Here is a 23389-nt window from a genome sequence, read left to right as displayed (position 1 = left end):
TGTTGAACACAAAATAGTAAAACAGTATTGGAAATAAATAGTATATAACGAAACTTAAAATTTTACAATGCACAGGCTAGTGACGTAAGGTACATTAAAGATTTTTATAATTTAATAAAGGAAAAGTGAAAATACGTCTAGCAATAATAATAATAATAATAATAATAATAATAATAATTATTATTATTATTATTATTATTATTATTATTATTATAGTAAAACGATTCGTATATGATTCTGCAAAAACTAGATGCATCATATTTGATATGTAAAGTTTCACATTTGATTCAGAATGTAGTAATATTTCCTTTAAAGGGACCCTAAGAATAGAAATGTGTTAGAGTTACGGCACTTGCTGTATAATCTCTTTTTATTCAAAATAATGATACACATCATTTCATAGTTTCGCTTTAACGGTAGAAAAGATGGTGCTAATTTCCTATTTTTCTCAGTATATAAAATTGGCTTTGAGGTAATCAGTCTTATCAAGGCAAATCGGGGAAATAAAATTTAGAATACAGTTAGTATTTATACCGACATGAGTTCATTTAATCATTACAATGTGTGTTCTAAGGGAGAATGGAGTACTTACCATGCGAAGAACGGATGAAACAATCTTAAATATGGAATTCGAGGAAATACGGTAAATAAACGTGTTGATGTGATGCGCTGGCCAAACGTTAGTTATTTACAAATATCGCGTTCCATTTAAATTTTCTTACTCTGTAACAATCATAGTTAAGTATGTACGGATTATATACCATCATCTTACAATAATTTGAAAATAAAAAATTAAATAATCTTACCGATGTATAATTTATTTGCATTGCTTTTGAATGTGTAAAAATTCTTTTGATTTCGAGACATACAATTCTAAAGTATCACTCAAGACATGAAACAAGCCTACACTTAATACTTGTGAAGCCTCGTCGTAGTGTTCATTCTAACCTTTAATTTTTTCGGTTATCCCACAGGTTCATCAGATTATTGACGATCTGATCAATTTTTTGACGTTCCTTGTGTAACTAATTTACATGAGTAGACCTGTCGCTTAAAGTCGTAGACAATAGCGGTATTGTTTGGTTGATTTATTACTTGTTTACTTTCTTGTCTGTGGGGCCGCCCTGGCCCTGGGTAGGTCCCTGGGGGAGGTAGATTTATTACCCTGACCGTTAGGTGGTTAGACTGGTTCCTGGAAAAGGTTGTGTTAGGAGGGATGGAGTAGTTTCTAGAAAAAGCTTGAATGACCTGTATCACGTGATTTTTGATAGGGGTTGTTTCTATAGGAAACTCGGGATATGTGTTGAATCACATCTTTATTCTTTGGTTTCTGTAGGAAACTTAGAGGAATTATATTCCGAAAATTAAGAATGCATAGAACAGCGATGCTGTGATCATATTATTTTAATTGGTTCGTATTATTTAATTCGATCATTTGCATAACAATTTGTATTTTGATGGATTGTATGCTAAAGCATACTCTGTAGAACAGTTATGCTGTGATCATATTAAAGATTGTGAAGGGAATAAACTTTACTCATGCGGGACACATTGTTGATTCTCCGTCTGAAAGACGTCGTATACGGAGTACGTATACAGAGCGGTTCTCGTATGTCTTTCGTTGGTAAACTCAAGACATGAACTGAATTTTTCGCGCGCTTTTTGGAAACTGGTTGGGCGAGAGTGAAAGATGGCGTTGTCGGAAAATGACCTTGCAGGTGCATGTTAAAACATTGACAAATACAGAGGAAAACCGACGCCGTGTCGGGTAGACTTCACAGAGTACCGACAGAGTAATAAAAACAAGTTTGGCGCCGCGGTAGCTGAACACAAGACATTGTCGGTGGAGAATACAAAGAAGATTGAGGTCGTGGCAGGTCAACATGTTGAATGAAACATGCCCCTATGCTAATTGGTAATAGAAAAGAAGTTTGGCGCGGCAGTAGGTGAACATAAGACATTGTCGGCGGGTAATACAAAGAAGATTGAAGTCGTGGTAGGTGAACATGTTGAATGATGTCCCTATGCTAATTGGTAATAGAAAATAAGTTTGGCGCCACTATTGTTTAACACAAGACATTGTCGACGAAGAATACAAAGAAGATATAGGTCGCGGTAGATAAACATCACAGAACACCGACAGAGTAATAAAAATAAGTTTAATGGCATGGTAGATGAAAATAAAACATTGTCGGCGAAGAATACAAAAGAAGTTTGGCACCACGAATGGTGGAACATGACGCGACACTGAACGGGAATACAAAAGAACTGTAGGTCCTGTTGAAACATGAAGCTGTGCTAAATGCGAATACAATAGAAGATTGTCACATTGATGTGATACAGAATGCAAATACAAATGAGGTTTTGCAGTATGAACTGTGTTGACCCTTTTCTTTGTACGTAGATGACAACTGATTGATTAGTACAGGATATGAATAACATTATTGAGGGAATACCGTTGTAAGATGTGAATGATCGTGGCACAATGTAAATAACATTGATGGTGCTGTGTCAAAAGAATGATCAAATGAATATGAGAACATAAATGAAATGTAAGTACATGTCTTCTCCGTCCCTTATACCTATGAAACTTGTATAGCGAATTGGGAAAGTACATGTGGAAATATTTTAAATGATGTAGGGGGAGTTTTAAAGTACCACGTGATATGACGTCGACATAAGTTTTCCTTATATATGGGGTATGATGAGAAGACTGGCATAGTATCATGAAGTCGTTTGGCAGTTAGTATATTGAGAAATCGAGCTTTGCAACGAAGTAGATTGCGATTCTTCATTTGAGTATGTTGAATCTCCCAAGAAAAAGTTGAAATCGAATAAAGAATCTCCGTACTTGTTTATTGATGAAGAAACTACCTATTTTCCTCCGGCTTCCCCAGATGTATTATAGAGGAAGAAATTATTGATTTCAGAGAAGTCCCAATACTAATTCCAACTTCGCCTGTTGGATCAAGAACGCCTTCACCAGTACCAGTAGCAAGAACATCGGAACAAAAGTTTCAAGTTCCAACGATAAAGTGGACACTTGCTGAAGAAGAAAGACAAACCTCCTGATTTATTTAATGAGGAAGAGGAGGAAGAAATTTGTAAATTATTCAGTGAGATAGATGAGTGTAAACCCAGCACACTATCACCAAGTGTTTCACCGCTGGATTTTCCAACTTCACCGTCAAAGGCACCACTGGATTTGCGTGTGCAAACGAAACAGTGCCAATGACTTTGTGAGTGAAACATGTGTTAAAGACAGTATTTTAAAGTGGGAACCGAAGACAGTTTTACTTTGTGAGCGATGTACCCTAAATTATTTCAATCAGTTTGGCTATAGTTGTCTTCTTGTGAACATATTAACACTTGAAGCAGAAGCGTGGAAAATTATGGCCAGCAAAAATGTGAGAAACAAAGTGAATGAAAATTGTGAAATCACATATTAGTAGCAAAAGAAATGAACATTTGTTTAATGAAAGTATTTGGTCTAGGAATTAATTCGTGCGGGTGGACAAGAGATGGCGCAACGAACGGAGCGTCCCACAGTTCCGTGTATCCACACATGTGTTGCAAACCCCTGTCATCGCGTATCGTTCGTAGTATAGGGCAGTGGATTAAAGCGTCAACTACACCAGTTTGTAGTTCAGTGAACATGGCGCAATTTGTGCCTGATAGTGTTTTTGCGGGGTGTCCTGCTGCATTACTTTAACATGCAGAAAAGTGCGACTAAAAGTCATCGTATTTTGGTGGAAGTGTATGGTGACCATGCTCTAGCTGAGCGAACGTGTCAGAAGTGGTTTTGCACGGTTTAGAAGTGGTGATTTCGGCTTGGCAGACCAAGAGCGAGCTGGACAGCCCAAAAAATTTCAAGACGAAGAATTGACAGCATTGCTCGAGCAGGATTTGTGTCAAACGCAGGAACAACTTGCAGCAGCATTAGGCGTTGATCAAACAACAGTCTCCAAACGCTTGAAAGCCATGGGAATGATTCAAAAGATGTCACATTGGGTTCCACATGAATTGAAAGACAGAGACGTTGAAAGACGAAAAACCATTTGCGAATTGCTGCTTCAACGACAGAGCAGAAAGTTGTTTCTGCATCGAATTATTACGGGTGATGAGAAGTGGATCCATTACGAGAACCCTAAACGAAAAAAGGCCTGGGTGAAACCAGGTCCATCACAACCAAAACGAGATATTCACTGTGCAAAGGTTATGCTGTGCATATGGTGGGATATGAAAGGTGTGGTGTACTATGAGCTGCTGCAACCGGGTGAAACTATGAATGGAGAACGTTATCGACGACAATTAATGCGTTTGAAGCAAGCTCTGGCCAGAACACGACCAGAATGGGAGAACAGACATGATAAACTTATTGTTCAACATGATAACGCTCGCCCACATGTCGCAAAACCGGTCAAAACCTATTTAGAAAATGTCGGATGGGAAGTTTTACCCCACCCGCCGTATTCACCAGACGTTGCTCCTTCGAACTACTACTTGTTCGATTGCATGAACAACGATTTGATTGGACAGCGGTTTACTTCTTCAGAAGATATCGAAACATGGGTCTCTGACTGGATCGCTTCCAAGGATGAGGACTTCTTTCGCCACGGAATCCGTACATTGCCTGACAGATGGGCGAAAGTGGTGGCTAGCGATGGACAATATTTTTCTTAAGGTATTTATGTATTTTGTGTTTGTACTACAGCTTCAATGTGTGCGTACCAACCGCACGAATTAATTCCTAGACCAAATATAACTTATTAAAAAATCCAAATTATATTGAAGTACTAGTGGACATTTAACTAGAAAAAGACAGAAACGCTGCAAAGTGATTTCTTTTTGTATATATATATATTATCTGTATATATTATTTTCTATAGTTGTGCGTGTGTTATTGTTTGTACATATATCTATATATTATTTTCTATACTTATGTTTGTATGCTTGTATATATCTTTCTATTCAAATAAATATATATAAATATCATTTGTTGATTATTATTTAATAAAAAAACTGTCCTAAATAAAAAGTTTTAATTGGTATTTTACAAGGTGAAACTTATTTATGTATTCTACCGTTTAAAAATTGGTATTTGATGAGTGTTTTATATTTTTTCTTGAATTTTTTTACTATTTGAAGTATTTAAAAGTTCCATGGGTATTTTACATTGAATTATTTACAAGTTTGCAATTTTCGAAACAAAGTTCGTGTAACAAACGTACCATTGAATAAGAAGAGTTCATGTAACGAACGATTCATATAAATAAGAACGAATTTGTGCAACAACTATTTAATGGATCACACTCTATGAGTATTGTGTTAAGAAAAATAAGCAGAGTTTTTGCAAGAATGCTTAATATATTCACAATCGTAGATTGTTCTGAGCTTCTATAGGAACTTTTTTAATATATTCACAATCGAAGATTGTTCAGATCTTCCACAGGAACATTTTCATACGATCACACAATTTAATATTTTCGGAACTTTATACATGTAGTATGCCCTGTCATACGAACTACTACATAACCCGAGCTTCCTATGGAAGAGATTTATTTACAAGTTCGCAATTTTTAGTTTTTTCGGAACTTTTTACAAGGAGTATGCTCTGGCATATGAACTACTACATAAGCTGAGCTTCCTATGGAAGCGATCCATTAAAATTAGGAGTTTGTACGGCAAACGAAGGAATAAAATATTCACAATCAAAAATTTTAACACCGACTTAGCAATAGGAAACAATTTTCTAAGTTCACACTTAAGTGTTCTTAGCATTTTACATAGCAATTATTTAACACTACATAACTATGTTGCTGTAAGAGTATTACTGTAAGTAATACGAAATAATAAAATAAGAAGCAAACCAACAAAACTGAAACTGATCCAATAAATTTTTAAAAAACTAATATTATAGTGTGATTTTATATACTTACCCTACAAAATGCAACCAGTTTTCACATGCATGCAATATAAAATGCAGAAGTGTTTTTTTTTTCAGACGCGAATCATAACATCCAGAAAGTTTTTCACATGTATGCAATATAAATGCTGAAAGTTTTTTCATATAAAATGCAGAAACTCTTTTTACATACACGCATCATAACATGCAGAATGTTTTTCACATACATGTAAAATGAAATGCAAAAACTGTTTTACATACACGTATGATAACTTGCAGAAAGGTTTTTCACATACATGTAATATAAAATGCCGAAAAGTGTTTTAAAAACAAAATGTAGAAACGTATTCTTAAAAAATACGACTTGATGAAACGAGAATGCAGAAACGTAAACTAAAAATGCGAGTTGATAAAATGAAAATGTAATTTTCAAAATTAAAAATGCAACTTACGAAAACGAAGATGCAATTTTCAAAATTAAAAATGCAACTTGCGAAAATGGAGATGCAGAAACGTACCCTAAAAATGCGACTTGATAAAATGAGAATGTAATTTTCAAAATTAAAAATGCAACTTGTCAAGATGAAAATGTAATTTTCAAAATTAAAAATGCGTCTTATAACAAAATGCAGAAACGTAAACTAAAAATGCGAGTTGATAAAATGAAAATGTAATTTTCAAAATTAAAAAAATGTAACTTACGAAAATGAAAAAGCAATTTTCAAAACTAAAAATGCAACTTGTGAATGAAAATGCAGAAACGTAAACTAATAATGCGACTTGATATCATGAAAATGTAATTTTCAAAATTAAAAAATGCAACTTACGAAAATGAAAATGCAATTTTCAAAATTACAAAATACAAGTTTAAAAACAAAATGCAGACACAAACTAAAAATGCGAGTTGATAAAATGAAAATGTAATTTTCAAAATTAAAAATTCAACTTGCGAAAACAAAAATGCAATTTTCAAAAAACAAAATGCAGAAAATGTTTCTACATACAGGAATCATAACCTGCATATTTTTCACGTTATAAAAATGCGAAAAGTTTTTCACATGCATGCATTATAAAATGCAGATTTTATGTACGTTGATCATAACGCAGATTTTTCTGTTATAAAAATGCGAAAACTTTTTCATATGCACATGTTAAAGTTTTTAGTTGCAAGAAATAATTTTCACAGAATATTTTAAGTACGATAATGTAAAACGCATTTACACAAGTTTTTTTTAAAAAAACACACATCTAAGGAAATAATAAAAATGAAAAGCAAGTAATATACAGTGATAAAATCTTATTTACAAATTACAATAAGATATATATTTTACATAGATACATTTGTGATTTTAATAATGTTAACATTCTTTGAAATCTTGTTTAATACAATCAATATTTATATTGGTATATGTACAATTACATGTTGGCCAATTTATTGCGGAGTCTTTTATCAGTTGTTTTCGTTAATTTATACTTTGTTTTTATTATTTTGTAATTGATTAACACAAGTTTTTATTTTCCATTATTATTATTGTACAAGTTTAAAATTGCATACTGCAAATCTTTTTGTAATAACTCTGTAATTAACAGAATATTGAATTTGTTTAACAATGTTATATAATGCGTATGTAAATGTCCAATCATCAATTTCAATATCATAATGCACTCTTGCAAATTCTTCATATAAGTAATCAAAAACTTGCACATTAACCATAGCACGCCATGCATTATAGCATAACATATCATAGTCCTTAGTAATACACTCATGTTCATCTAAATTAGTGCGATTTATAAAACCGTAACACAAAAGTTTATGCTGTGGTTTCCATCGTGCAATACATAACACACAACGTTTAGGGAAAGACACTGGTAAAGTATGGATTGTTGATACACATTTTTATCCTGTTCAAGATATGCTTCTCTTAAATCAGAAATATAATATTAAATGTAATCTCCTGATATGTATAGTTAAATGTTTATAAGATGTGGAATAATGTTTGCGTCTACATATTTCACATGAATTTTTAGATATTGTTTTAATATTTCTTCACGTGTTGATTTCTTAGATAGGAAACTTCTCACAATAGTATTTAATTCTTCATCACTTTCACTTACACATTTATGCCCACTTTTTCTCAGTACGAATTGCACAACTTTCACAAAGTAATGGTTCAGAAACTTTATATTTTTCTAGTAATTGTTTTACACAATCTTCACTTACTTCATTAGGAGTACAAGCACACTTCACATCATTGAATATCAGAATGTCATTAGAAATTGTACCTTGACCTACTACTACTTCCTCTTCAAAGGGTATTTCATTTGGGTGTCTGAAATCTCATCTATACACAGCATCGCGTATGATAATTTCTTGTGTGGGAAAATAATCTTATATTCTTCAGCGTCTTCTTCAGGAATGTCAGGATCATTTGATGTACAAGAATAATTTTCTTTTGTTATTCAAGTTCAAAACGTTTTCCACGTGGTGAAATATATTTAGACTTTACATGTTTACTTTGCGATAAGGAAAGATTGGTTTTAATTTCACCTTTCCGTTTCTTATTATGAAAAGAATTTGTTTTTACTTGTTTAACATTATGCAAGTCTTTATTTTTCGCTTTGCAACCGCTGAAAGTGCTACCTTTTGACTGTACATCTTAAAACCGTATCACTCACTTTATTTGTGCTAGTACAAGTACACGCATGCGCCGGATTTATAGTGTAAGGGAAAGAGATGCGCGAAAAAAATGCGCAGAAAATAAGTATGAATATTTTAAAAGTTTTTCCGCATTGCAATACTTGTTTACGTATTGAATTAGATTCTATGTATTTTAAATATCAAAAAATATTTAATTCGATACGTCAGAATAACTTCACTTTTATTTTGATTGAATATAATAATTTAAGAATCTCATTAATTATATACATGATCTTATGAAAATATACTGTGAGAAAGCATGATTTTTTTATTCATACAGATTTAGTTGGGTGTAGAGATGTAAGGGCTCGGAAAAAACCGGCTTTTTTAAAAAAAACTCGGTTTTTTCTGCTTCGCTTTTTTGCTTGGGAAATTTTGGGCTTTTTTCAAAATGTTGCTTTAAATTGAAAAAGCAGGCTTTGTTTCCCTTCTCTACAGCACAAGAACTCATTTGATTAGTGGTTGATGTAGATAATAATATAGAACCTCTAAAATAAACCATGAATTTCGAAAAGATTTTTTTAATATTCTTAACGTATTTACATTATGAATTCCAAAGGATCAACCAATATATATATTTTTTAACTTCTTATACACAGAAATAAGTACCCTTTTAAAAAAAGATACACAAATAACCAGCAAAATTGTATGTAGTATTTTTACTTCAAAACATCACACACCCTATTTTTGAAACAGAAAATAAAACATTAGAGAAATATGAATTATATGATAATCTTATATGACAATCTTAAAAGCTGCACATCAAGAGCTTGGTTTCGGGTGGTTCTGTACATTCTTGAAGTTTTTAAGTTTTAACTTGCATATGCATTGTATGAATATCTCGAACAAATTTTTCATTCATTGATCACATACGTAATAATGTTACCACCTATCAGGTGCTTGGAATCTGCAAAATCGGTAAAATTCCGAATTCTATAATGCACTGACTGTTCCTTAACCATGTTCAGAATCGGGAAAGTACCAAATTTTCTGTTAATGGATCATATGCGTAATAGACTGTTCATCTGATCGTGCGGTTTCCTAGACTTATAACCACCATCACGGTTTACCCAGTCCTGAAGGTTTCTGAATTTTTAATGACAGGAATTCAACATATCATTACGAATCTGTTTTTAAAAAGAGAAAAACTATGGAATACATTTAAGAGGAGTGAAAAAAATTAATCACTGTTCCAATTCACAAGAAAGGCGATAAAACTGAATGTAATAATTATCGAATCATTTCTCTTAACATTCTATCAACAAGATTGATTCCATACGCAGATGAAATTATTGGAGATTATCAGTGCGGATTTAGGGAAATCGATCAACTATCGATCAGGTATTTACTATTCGATAAATACTCGAAAACAGATGGGAATATATTTCCCAGTACATCAGCTGTTTATTGGTTTTAAAAAGGCTTACGACTCGAATAGGAGGGAAACATTGTACAACATTCTTACAGAATTCGGAATACCGAAAAAGCTAGTTAGATTAATTAAAATGCGTTTAAATGAATCCCAAAGTAAAGTCCGAGTAGAAAAATTCTTGTCCATGAGCTTCCACGTCGAGAATGGCCTGAAACAAGGAGATGCGTTATCACCATTATTGTTCACTTTTGTTCCGGAGTACGCTATAAGGAAAATTAAAGTTACGAACCAGGCCCTAGAGCTGAATTGTATTCACCAGGTTACGGCGTATGCTGATGATAGGACAAATTTATTAGGGGATGATAGGACAACAAAAAAAGAACTGCAGAGTTCTTATTAAACGCATGCAGCGACATTGATTTAAAGTAAATGCAGAGAAAACTAAATACATGAAAGTTCACCGGGATCGTAATATGGTAAATTATGAATGCGTTAAAATATCAAAAATACTTTCGACAAAGTTGATACTTTCATATATCTGGGATCAATATCGCCAGACCAAAATCATATCCACAAAGAAATTAAATGTCGACTGAAACCGGGAAATTCGTGTTATTATTCAGTTCAAAGTATTTTGTCGTCGCGAATTCTGTCGAGGAATTTAAATTAAAGCTTAAAATATATAAAACGATAATCATGCCTGTTGTGTTTTATGGTTGTGAAACATGGTCGCTTGAGGGAAGAACGCAAACAAAGTATTTGAAAATAAAATCCTGAGACGAATATTCGGACCCAAGAGGAACGGGAATGGGGGAAACTTCATAACGAAGAACTGCATAATTTATACGGTTTACCAAACATCGTTACGGTCACCAAGTCTAGGAGGCTCCGGTGGGCAGGTCATGCAGCCAGAATGGAAGAAGGTAGGAACCCTTTCAAAGTTTTAACTGGAAATCCAATTGGAAAACGTCCATTAGGAAAACTTGGGCGCAGATGGGAGGACAATATTAAAATGGATCTCGCAGAAATAGGAATACAAAGTAAATGCTGTATCTAGTTGGCTAAGGATTGAAGTCAGTGGAGAGATTTTGTGAACGCGGCATTGAACCTTCAGATTCCATAGACCATAGAGAGAGAGAGAGAGAGAGAGAGAGAATATATTTAAGTTAAGCACAACTGCAAAACAACCATGAGTGAGTGGTTAGCTTTTGAGCTTCTATCGGGAAGTCCGGGATTCAACCCCGCATTCGACCATTTTGACAAAAGTTTTTCTTAATTGTATATGGGAATGTAGAGATATGCGTGTACTGTGAGTTCTGGCCGACTTCCTTTCTTGTCGTTTTTAAATCGTTGTTATTACTAATTACCAACAGTGACGGATTTGCGAAGGGGGTTTTGGTGGGGATGTTTTACGCGTGAAGCTTGTACCCCAAAATAACAGAATTTCTAAAACAAACGAAATATTTGTTATGCCTTTACTCATAAACTTCAAGCTCTTCTCAAATAAAAATTAGGAATTTTTAGAAAAACTAAACATTAATAAGAAAAACCCCTCCCAAAATACTTTTCTAAATCCGCCACTGATTATCAGTATAAAATGGCCTTCAAGGTTGTATCCGGAAGGTTATTGCTGAATATACAAAACAAAACGAAATATTAGTTATGCTTGTACTCAAACTCCCAAATGAAAATTAGGAAATTTTAGAAAAACCAAACATTAAGCACAGAAACACCTCCCAAAATACTTTTCTGAATCCGCTACTGATTTTATTTGTATAAAATGGTATTCAAGTTTGTATCCGAAAGATTATTGCTGAATCATTGCACAGCTATAGTATTACAAGAATGTGGAAGTACGCTTTGACAGATATACTGACAAACGTACGTTTTGATGGATATATTGAAAAACAAAAGTTTAACTTATGTGCTAGAAGCTAGAGTAGGCCTACTAATCTCTAGGAAATGAAACACGCATGAGTAAAAAGAAATTATGTAGAAAAGAAAAAATGTCGATAACTCAGAAGTTAAAATAAAGTTAAATATCTTCTACAGTTGCCCTCAAATACTACGTACTTTATGTTTACTTTAATTCATAAAACATGTGTTCCATCCATCATGATGGTGAATTCCAGAGCGAAATATAGCATTTAGGCCATGAAATCTTATTTAACTTTAGAGTATACTATAAGAAAGCTATTTAAATAGAAAAATCATGAAAATGAAAAAAGCCAAAATTTCCAAAATTCGCGTTTTTTTTAAAAAAAAAGCCGGCTTTTTATGTGCAAAAAACCATCGATTCAAAAAAGCCGGCTTTTTTGCATCTCTAGTTGGGTGACAATTCAGTATTTGGATGTTATAGTACTATATCCATGAGAAATGTTTCATGATACAACACATATACACAAAGTAAATATACATGTAACAGTAGACATACGTGTTATGTTGTGGGTGAAAGTAATATTAACAAATGCAGATATTGTGATACCACTTACTGTATGCTAAAGCTTTATCGCATTCCGACAACAAACGATATATTAATAAATAATTTGAGATATCACAGAAAACGAAAAATGTCAAAGATGGGAATTCTAACTCGCAGGTTCTGAGGTTAGTCATTTATATAGTTTGTTCCGTGAGTACATGAGTTCTTTCCTTCAAATGAAACAGGAATCTTTAAAATTTTCTACCTCATGTCAAAGCAAAGCAAAGAAAAAATACATGAAAGAGTATCATACACATGAAGACATAGAATTAATGGTGGATAACATTAGGACGAGCCCAGGGATGAAACATATTGCAAAAACATTTTACAATTTAATGTACGGAAAATGGACACAACAATCAGACTTACTGCAAACCAAAATTTTGTCTTACTTGCTGTTAATGCAATTCCATGCTACGGGTGCGAGGGTAAACACTGTATCATATGTAAAGTTACTGCTGGCGGTATTCTTCCATTTTGGCTGTGTATCGGCTATTGTATTGAAGAGTTGCAAGTCCGCTAAAGATATTGTTGATCAGTATTGTGTGGGCTTCTTTTGTCAAGACAATATGGTGGAAGCAGCGAGTGAAAAATTTAGGGAATTTGTGTCTGCAGGAAAGACTACGGGCTTAACTGCTGATGATTCCGACGAGTTATTGGGTGTTTTACCGGGGGGGGGCTAGTACGGGTTCTGCACCAGAACATAGTACATGTTCTACATTGGAACCTACATTGCATAGTGCAGGCAAACGGGATTACTTTCGCATTGTCAATAGTAAAACTAAGCACTATCCTTATTTTTGTTTGCGTGAAAAGGAAGTTACCATTGAGCGTATGCGCACTACTGGAATTGAAGACCCGCAAACATATATTCGCTCATTATTTGAATTTGTACAAGAGCATACGCTAAATGACGTCGATGATATGTATATCGGTATTACTATTGAAAGTTCTGCGTCGAAATTAAACAAACCGGTGTACATGACATGGCGTCCTAAAAAGGAATTGAACCCCGATATATTGTTCCATACCGTAGAAAATGTCTTAAATACTAGTGCAGATTTTGGGAAGAAGGTGGATTTTAAGATTTACATTGCTAATCCACGCAAGGGAAGGGGTCGAACCCATGGATCGGTCAAGTATGAGGATTATACCACTGTTTTGGAAAAAGTGTACCACCCCAATGGAAAGAAATATCTATTGTCTTCCTAAGGCTATCATTTTCGGTAAGGCTAGGGCTAATTATCGTCGTAACTACGTGTATGAACTAAAAAAGAATCCTGACCGACTATTAAAACAGGCTAAGGATTTGTGTGATGCTAGCATTGAACATCAAAATGGTTGTACTATTGCAGATGCGTAAAAATTTCAAAACAAACTAACCTCTGAATACCAGATGGTCATTTATAAGAACAAAATGAGTTGAGAGTATAATATAATATATCCAGGAATTAAAGCTGGCAAACAAAATTTACATCTTGTATGAGGACAAGTATTACCAATTGATAACTAACATAGGTAAACTTTTGGGAACCGATGGTTCCTTTTTTGATTATTGTTTGTAGGATCTCAAATTTATTATTAGTGAACATCTTACTATCACGTATTTAGTAAAATTGTCTATTCATGAAACTTTTAACAGACGCTAACACCTCCTCAAGACTTATATACACTTATTTGCCATAATAATTCTAGCAGAGGAGTATCTTTCAATATTTTAAACTGGGTTGTACATAGTTTTCATTTTGTATTGGTTATTCAGTTTTTTCTTTTGCAATATTTACCAGTTCGCACCATTGTCAAAAGATGTTTAAAATTATTGCACTGTACTGCATTAATTACAGTAACTATTTTTCAACTTTCTTAGACAATTACAACAGTTAGATTCATTTATCAGTTTTTACGCTCATAGAAAAATCAAGTCATACCAATTCTTTTTACACTTTGTATGTGTAATACACCTACAGAATACTGACAAGATCATTCAACGAAACACAGTTCTATTAATTGTTGGATTCTTTCAATCGTGAACACATTTCAAAGTTTTTTTTTTCTATTCACAACAATGTTCTTAACTTTAAATCTTTTTGCAAGAATATTTTTATCAATTGTTTAAGAAATGTATCATTATGAACTGTTGCATAAAGTACTGTCATGCATCTTCTGAAACTGAAGCACAATTTCATCTTGTATTCGTTTATATCCGTAATAAAACTTATCACATTTGTCTTCAATATATTTTTTTATCTAACAGAATACAGTCATGGTTTATTTTGCTCTTGTACATCCACTGCAAAGTAGCAAATTTCTTTTAGATTCTCACCTTTGAAACGTGTTTATTAAACATTGAATGCTTATGCGAATGTTATTGCAGTAACAGAGGCACACATCTTCACTACTAATTTCATTAGACATTTTTGACTTCTAATCTTCAGCACAGACAAAAGGAAGATGTCTCGATTCAAACACTTTTTGAAAATATTGTCTATGTAAAACAGTACGAAGTTTTACCATACTGCATGAAATACAGTCACACACAGATTTATCCTTTCTTAACTGCGATATTTATTTAGTTTACTGAGTTCGTTGTAGAACTTACACCCGATCTTTTATTGTTTTTATTTGGAAGACTTAGTTAAAACAGGATTGAACAAGTATGACCCTGAATCTTCCAGTTTATTTTGTATTACCAATAGGGTACACTCTTTCATGATTATGTTCACTTTAAAAATACTTTTGTAAGTTCAATGAAATATTTTTGCGACAGAATATTAACATTTTCGCTTTCACAGGTTTTCGAAAACGGTTCACTGTATTCACTTAATTATTTTTTCATCGTATTTGTGCTCACAGGATGAATTCACATTATAATGTGAACCAGTAATATTGTATTTTAATTTGTTTTCGTTTTAATAAAGACTATCCCCCATATAGTATAATATAAAGCATTTACAAGTTAAAGGAGAGGTTTTAATATTGTCTGTCTACTAGATTCTCCTATACTAACTAGTTTTTACACTTGTCATTTTCCTACATTGATTATCTTAAGCTGTACCTATTCATCATTTTCTTACTTTTGACTATACTTAAGTCTTTCTGATGTTGAGTTTCCTACTTTGTCCACACTCATCCCATCAGCCATTTAAGCCTTAGCGGATTACTCCCTTTTCTGTTTGCTTTTGGCATTGCCTGCAATACAATACGCTATTTCTTGCGTAAAATTCAGCAGAGTTGTCAGCCGGAGGGGGCAGTTGTTCTACTATTGCAGAAAAGTATGTACACAGATAACTACAACAAACAATACCTGAAAATAATACTGGTCAAAGGCAAGATCAAATGGTAATAATAAATTGTTTAAGGACCCACCAAGTGAACTTTGTGGTGGGCAATATTGTGTTCGTAACTTTCCTTGGGAATTTTCCCGCTTTCCCTCAGTTTTCTTCATTTCATAATTTCCTTTAGCCTAACCGACATAAATGTGGGACGTAAAACTCAAAGATTTCATTTATTTCATTGTTTAAGGAGAATGGGAATGTTTGTTGGCATTGCTTAGTGTAGATTGCGAATATATGTTGCAGTTGCACTTGCTGCCCAAATCAGCTATTGTGCTACAAATATTTGTTTCATGAAATTGGAATTTATTTTTTACGGATAAAGTGTAGTATATCTCCTATTTATCTGTTTTCTCAAACATATATGTTGTACATTCAAAGAACAAGTACTTATTCAAATAACTTTATATGTAATAGGATACACATCTCTGATGTGATGGTTTCTGATTCGATCCCCAACAGTCAAGTTTTCCTTCATTTTATTCACCCACTTGTCTTAAGAGGAGTTCTTCATACCCACTAGAAACAGATTTCAGTTCAAGCATACTTTCTGACTTCAAGTTCTTGAGACCATTCATCTTGTTGGTATTTAATAGCTTTAGCTATATATAATGTACAATTTGTATCAGGTCTAACTTTTGAAGTACTTACTTATCACTTATTTAGTGTTCAAAACAATTTTAACAAGGAGTTTGCTACGCATACGCACCCTAAAAAATTACAGAGAGAACTATGAAATTGTTGACAAATCTATCATTAGGTTAGCCATAGCTCCGTATTGCTTATGAGGAATTCAAATTGAATCTGAAGACCAACATCTTCGGAAGAAATAAATGATGTGAACTATCAAATTGTTGTAGAAAAAGATAGGAACATATTTCGCAAAAACCATGGAGTTTGTTGAATACAAACTTTCTGTAGACTGCAATGGCTCAGTGGTAAAGTGTACATCTCTTCTCTCTCTCTCTCTCTCTCTGTACACCTCTCTTCTTCTAAAGTGTACAATTTGTTTTGTTTTGACTGTCGGCATTACCCATTTCTCTTAGCTTACAGAACATAAGGAATAGAACGCTAAACTGAATGACCAATGTAACTTAAATGATAAGGCAGTCAGAAGTATTCCAAACACTATAGCTAACCGCTTAGCGAACGTGCTTTTAGCATGATAAACTTAGCTTAGTTCCTGGCAAAAGGTTAGATTTCACGTCTCATATAACCTCATTGCTAAAAGTAATAACATTAGTTTCTCTCTGTTCTTTAATATCAAGCTTGCCTATGAGATGAGACGAGATGAAACAAGTTTGTATGGTTAAGCGGTTAGAGTACAAGTCTTTGACATCTAATTTTTATTCGTACACTTTCTAATTTCACTTTCCAATGTTCGCAGTTATTGAGGATTCGATTCCCAAGTGGAAGGTTTAAAAGAACTTCAAAGTCTATCAGTTTACTGTCTAAGGACTACAAAGAAAATAGCCTTGATGATGAACAGGATGCTAAACTCCAAACAAATTCATACATATCAATGACTATCAATGACTAGTTTACGTTTTCTTAATCCTACCACGCAAATGTAATGTCAAATAAAATAAGATCGTTTTCACCTTCCGTGCAAGTGGTCACAAATTCAAAACCAAGGGAGGTTTACACCAATTAAATGTTAGAAGAAGACTTGACATACAACTTACAGCATACTTTTCTGTCTTCCGTTTCCACGAATACATATTTTCAAACTAATTGTTTAACTAGACTTCACCTTAGATGGTTGGGATCCCGGGTTCAATCCTTGACCAAATAAGATTATGATTGACAATATCGTGTCTAACTTTTTTTCTTGGGCATTTCCCCGCGTTCCCCTCAGTTTCTTCATTTCACCATTTGCTTTAGCCTAACTAACATAATTGTGGAATGTCGGATTTCATTTCATTTTAATACATAACAAGGGAAATCATTTCAACACATAGCCAAGAGAGATCACAAATTATTTATTAACCTAATAAAGAATCTGATTTCAAATTTCAGTATAGGGCAGCAGTGGCTCAGTGGTAGTTTTTCCCATCGCTGGGAGGTCCACCAGTTAGACTTTGTAGTGAACAACATCGTGTCCGTGAACTTTCTTGGAATTTTCCACTCACTTTGTTTTCAAGATTTTCTTTTATAAATCGAAACAACATAAAATCATTCATTTCCCATAATTACTGTCTCCTTTAGCCTAACCAAGTTTAAACTTTGATTAGTTTACTACAAGACAAAAAGAAATATTACTGCTGAAAAAAATCAAATAAGCATTTAGCAATAAGAAAATGCTACTTCAATTCTCCCTTTTTTTTTTCAATTGTTTTGAAATCTTCAAGGTTTGTACAGTATAGTTTAGTGTACAGTTTGTTTTCTACTGAAAAATTATGTAAGTACCAATTAAAATTGTTTCATGGCTAAGTGGTTAGTGCGACCGTCTTGGCTAAGTGGATAGTACACCAGCCTTTGACATTTAATTTTTTATTTGTACGAAAACATTTTCTAATATCCATTCTAATTTCCATTTATTTAACAAGGAGTATTATTGTAAATAATACGCAAAAGAAGAAATAAGTTAATAAGTAATAAGAGGATTCTATTCCCGGAGATAGGTCATGTGGCAACGGATTAATTCTTACGAGGAATGTTATTCTAAGAATTTAGAAAAAAGAAAATAGAGCCTTCTTGCTGAAAAGAAGAATAAACTCAAAATTCAACCAATCATCAAAATAGAACTTGCAATAATTTCAAGTATATATATATATATATAAAAGAAACCTTATATGTTTTGCACAGAATGAATTTTCATTACACAATAGTTATTGAGACTATTATCAAAATACCTCAGCACTGTCAAAAAAGTTAGGAAGGCTTTAAAAATTCAGAGGAAAGAAAACACAAATTTCCCCACTGGCCCACAGAACATTCATTTATTTACAATATATACACAGATATATACACAAATATTTAAACTTCCACAATTTCTTCACCCCCTCTTCCTCTACTTCGTCTTCCTTTACTTCTTTTTGTTTTCCTTCCCGCACTTTACACTCCCTCCCTTCTAAGTCCCACTTGATCCCCAAAATTGTCTCTGCCTTACATTCTTTTGTTTTCTAGTCTATACACTGCTAATAATATTTCATTAATACAGTCTTCACATGAATGCCACCTTTGTTTTTCCTTATTTAGAGGGCATATTTGATGATAAATAATAAGATTTTCTATGCCCTCTGTTTTGTATTTTTTGTGCACAATATTCATTAGTACTCATCGGTCTACTATATGGTGACGGCATGATTCTTTTTAAAAGAAATATTCTTAGCGTTCGGTATTCTTCGGAAATAGTGAGGTTCTTAAGTTCACTCATCTTCTTTTCTGCAAAATAAAAAAAAAAATAAAAAATGATATTAGTACAACATATTTTCACCAAAATAGTGCAATTTATAATTATTGTTTTTAATGTGGACAATAAAAGTTCTGTTATTCTAACCATGTACGAGAATCAGTTTCTTTTAGCGTACAAAACCTATAAAAATATCTTTAGTTTGCAAGAGCTATGTAGGATTCTGAACAGTATTTCATACATTTTCGGATTCTCAATAAATCTGTACAAGCAAACTATCTGTGCTGTGGGTGATCCAAGCCTAATTCCCAATAAAATGTTCATATAATTCGATTTGACCGTTACAATTCTGAAAATCTTTAAGAAATTCCACTGCTAAACGTGCCGTTAAACTTAAGATCAACTCTAGTGTTCCCCACAGCGTAGTCGCTAACGCTCTCGCATTCAGTGCGAGTGGCCCCGCTTCGATTCCCGGTAAGAGAAATAGTGTTCCCCTCACAGCATAGTCGCTAACGCTTTCGCGTTCAGTGCGGGTGGTCCCGCGTAGCGTAGTCGCTAACGCTTTCGCGTTCAGTGTAAACGGTCCCGGGCCCGATTCCCGGTAGATGTCGCAACGCGCACGGACCCGACAGGAGTTGTGGGTCCAATTACCGGCGGGGGACCGGGGCGGGGATAAAAAAAAAGTATAATCTTTTAGGATATCCTGAATGATATTTTTTTCTCATTCACACCGAACAAATGCCTTGCGTGGTACTTAACTTCCCTCTTTTCCCCGAATAGTTAGTTCCCCGCGGGTCGTCACCCCTCAGAACGTGACGGGTTAAAATGTTTAGAGGCCAGAAGTATGAAATCAAGTCAATCTTTTACCGAAGTATAAAAAATAAATCTAATTCGCTCACAAAAAGAAAAAAAAACTCTTGCACTTGTAAAATCCTATATCTCAATCTTGGTGGAAACTTATATGATTCCCCCAACAACAAACAAACAAAATGTTGATGCTATAAAACGGAATTCATACAAATTATTTATTTATTTAAAAAAAGTGGTAAGGCGTTCACTTCATATGTTTGGGTAGCAATAGAATATTTGGCATTCCAAACTTTGAAATGATCATTGAATGTTTGTCTATGTAGTTGAAACAGGCTTTAGGATTTAGGAAAGTAAATGGATATAATGTTATTTCGACAACCTTCCCTTAACTTGAATCTAGAATAAAAATTGCATACATTAAACTGATGAAATAAGAGAACAGAGGGCATCTATTCTGGCGTACTTGTAAGGAATAATAACGTGTATTTTGTATATTTAAGTGTAGCAAACTGATGCTAATTTATCAATTTTTATTTATATATTTACTGTTTTGGAAATAACATGAGAGTATCGTTCTTTTCCAATCATTTTTTAAGCAGCATAGCATCCAGTTTTACGAGCTGTTGTTCACTTTATAGAATTATTTTCTTTCATTTTCCTTGCTTAAAATGATACCCTGATAGGGCGAAACTGTGACAGGTCCGTGCGGATATGTGACCGCAAGGAGCAGGCGTGAAGAAATGATAGATATACGCGTAAACAAAGATATCTTAAATTTCACAGTCGCTACTCATTTTAGAACTTAAAACAGCACTAACCTCTCTACTAAAGCTGAAAGTGGTAGAAAGCGAGTATTACTTCCGGTTTCAATATTAACTGAGAAAATATTACGCCATATAAACTAAATTCCTTTACATAATGTACAAGTAACACTGCTGCTTGCTTTTCGCACATTACATTATGCTCTTTTGTAGTTTGTCTTAGATAAGTGAAATTCTGGTTTTGCTTCCCAGTATGAGGCGGAAAATTCTTGCCGTTAACCCAGCATCCTGTGGCAGCTGGAGATCTCTACGACTTGGTGAGTTGTTAGTCTAGAGAATTACATTCGTATGCTGATTATATATATATATATATATATATATATATATATATATATATATATACAGTACAACCCCGGAAATCCGAAAACCCGGCAAATCCGAACACGTTCTCAGGAGAAAAAAACTACAGTTGGAAAATGAAAAAAAAAAATAGATTTAATCACACAAATTTAGATTTTTTAAGGTTTTAACATTTTTAGACTTAATGCTTATTCTAAATCATTATCTAATTATATTCTTACAAGACAGTTATAGATATACGACAATAATTTTGGACATGAGTGTACACCCGCCAGTCAAGGTCACTGCCCTTTCGACCACTGGGCCACCCTGTCTATCCTCAGTCGTTGTTTTACCGCCAATTCGGTGACCGCCAGTACGTAATATTATTTCCCGGGTAATCCGAACCCCCCGAAATCCGAACAGGCTTCAGCCCCAATTAGTTCGGATTTGAGGGGTTGTACTGTATTCCAAACTATATTCTGTTGAGCAACTTGCTATAATATAATATATACGAGCTTGGTAGGGAGGGAAATTTCATCAATTGAAGTTATTCGATTAACTGTATTTAAATATCCCGACAATTACAGAAATTACTTCACAGATGAAAAGAAATCGACTTTTGCTGCATAAACAAGACACAAATTCTTCGAACGTATCAGTTTCAGTTTCGATTACGAGGTGTATCAGTAGTTTCTCGTCTTTCTTTAATGTTTATTATTATAATATTCCGTCTGCATCTAGTACCTACTTCTTTTACATGAATAATACTTTATTAACTGGTGTGTGCAAATGAATGTATAATGAAGCTATGTTCATTCAATTCTTTTATAAAAGCTACATTTATTCCTAACTCTCGTTTTTTATCACCTCACTCTTACGCCCTAAGTTCCATTTTTTATATATTTGATGTGTGGGATTCTTGCTTCGATCCCAGCTCGCGCCAAGTGAACTTGTCCAAGACAGCAGTGGGCAAACACTGTGCACATAGATTATCCCGTTTTCTACTACTTTCTTAATTCCACATTCCATATCATCACTAAAGCCCGGAATTAATGGCAAAATGCCATAAGTGCCATTATTGCAATTTTCATGACATTTTCAGGAAAAGTGCAATTTCACAATTTAGAAGCAAATTGTTGCCATTGTCACAGGTTTTCTCTTCCACTCCTCTTTATTTACTCACGAATACAGCGATCTTAGTCGCTCTTATCTGGCCAAGCGATCTCGGTGTCTGATAATAACTGGTCTATTCCCGTTGGAATGTGACAAGTGGAGGGACGGGGATGCTAGTGTGTATTCAGTTCTTGGAATTTTGAAGCAGTGTTCGCTTCTTGGAATGACAAACGAAGATGCTTACTTTCAAGAAGTAGCCAGGTGGGCAGTTATTGTGAATCTTAGGCTTGCGTGATACAGAACTGGTATTTATGTGCGTTTCAGTATTTCAAGATGCCGAAAGTTGGTCTTTCTAGGCAATAGAAGTTGGAAAAATTTGTGAGTGAGTTCGGGCGTCCTGTGTTTTCAATAGACGGTTCTGTACTGTTTTGTAAGTTATGTGAAACGATAGTTTCCGCTGAAAAGCGTTATCTTGTAACACACCATATAAGCACTGCAAAACACACTTCTGCAAGAACACGCAAATCAGCTGATGAAAAGGTTCAAAATCTTCTTGGAACAGTCACAAATCCCGGTTCGCGTACTAACAGTTTTGCAAATGATCTGTGTGAAGCTCTAATTAACGCGGACATACCTTTATGGAAGTTAGAAAATGTTTCCTTTAGAAACTTTCTTGAGAAATACACAAAACAAAATCTTGTGAATCATCTTTGAGAAAGACTTACGTTGATAGCGCGTACAGCAGAACTATTAACGATATCCGTAAAAGTGTTGCTGACAAAAATATATAGATTTCAATTTATTAAACTTGCGATATTCTAGGACGTTCCATTGCCAACGTTGTAATTGGAACTTTGGCAGGGGAAGAAGGTACACAAATATTTTTGATAGCATCAGAAGTTCTGGAAAAAGTAAATGGCACGGCAACTGCACAGGTTTTTACAAAATCGCTGAGTATTCTGTGGCCAGAATGTGTAAAATACGATAAGGTCCTTCTTTTTGTCACAGACGGAGCTGCATACATGAAAAGTGCAGCAAAAGCCCTTAAGGTTCTATTCTCACGAATGCTGCATGTCACCTGTCTGGCACACGCGCTACATAGAATTGCAGAGGAAGTTCGTTCTCATTTTCCTGACGTTGACCTTGTTGTGTCAAATGTGATAAAGGTATTTCTCAAAGCTCCCTCGCGAACAAGTGCGTTTAGCGAATTAGCCCCTGA

At 34.1% G+C, this 23389-nt stretch overlaps 1 long non-coding RNA gene across 8 annotated transcripts in view; it reads right to left on the bottom strand.

The window, feature by feature from the left end:
* Positions 1–23389, bottom strand: part of LOC145673399 (uncharacterized) — an 80163-nt gene that overhangs the window by 3334 nt on the left and 53440 nt on the right. For 7 of the 8 annotated variants that reach the window (XR_014128754.1, XR_014128755.1, XR_014128757.1 and 4 more), the window contains one exon: positions 18710–19176. The exons of the other annotated variant lie outside the window; for it this stretch is intronic. This is a non-coding gene — a long non-coding RNA (uncharacterized LOC145673399). Of the gene's footprint in view, positions 1–18709; positions 19177–23389 lie in introns of those variants that run through there. 8 annotated transcript variants of the gene reach the window in all.

The sequence above is a fragment of the Thermobia domestica genome, chromosome 16 (assembly GCF_964235325.1).
Source record: "Thermobia domestica chromosome 16, izTheDome1.hap1.1, whole genome shotgun sequence".
Classification (NCBI taxonomy): domain Eukaryota; kingdom Metazoa; phylum Arthropoda; class Insecta; order Zygentoma; family Lepismatidae; genus Thermobia; species Thermobia domestica.
Note: the sequence above shows the minus strand (reverse complement) of the source record. Positions and strands in the feature narration are given on the sequence as shown.